Source organism: Austrofundulus limnaeus, unplaced genomic scaffold (genome assembly GCF_001266775.1).
Source record: "Austrofundulus limnaeus strain Quisiro unplaced genomic scaffold, Austrofundulus_limnaeus-1.0 Scaffold981, whole genome shotgun sequence".
Taxonomy (NCBI): Eukaryota; Metazoa; Chordata; class Actinopteri; order Cyprinodontiformes; family Rivulidae; genus Austrofundulus; species Austrofundulus limnaeus.
Window position 1 is genome coordinate 146,530 of NW_013953383.1, and position 581 is coordinate 147,110.

Sequence of the window (581 nt, forward strand, 5' to 3'; positions counted from 1 at the left end):
CACTCCTGGACTTCCCTCTCCTCCATTCCTCGTGGTCTTCTCCAAACCGTAAGCTACAAAACAAACAACAAGATTATTCTTATTCTCGCTCTACTCAACCTACAACTAATTCAGCTCCTTCCTGTCATCAACAGTGAAACCCTGGACCTACCCTTTCCCCTTCCACTTGTAAATAAACATTCACTATTTTGTATTTCTAGTCTCCCGTGTCTGATTGCTTTCTGGTTGCACATTCTTGACAATTTGCTAAACCTTGATACCAGTGTTTGTTATTCAAGAATACTTGGTGTCACATTAACAGAAAATTGTGTTAGTGTTAAAATATAGTGTTAAAAGTAACACCAGCCAGTGTTAAATATTCAACAATACTGGGTGTCATATTAACATAAAATAGTGTTAGTGTTAAAATATAGTGTTAAAAGTAACACCAGCCAGTGTTAAATATTCAACAATACTGGGTGTCATTAACATTTCAACAGTGTAAAAATAAAGCGTTAAGGAACACCAGTGTATTATTATTATTAGTAAGAAAGTAAATTATGGTATAAGACAGGTTAGCAGACACCACAAGGTGTCAATAC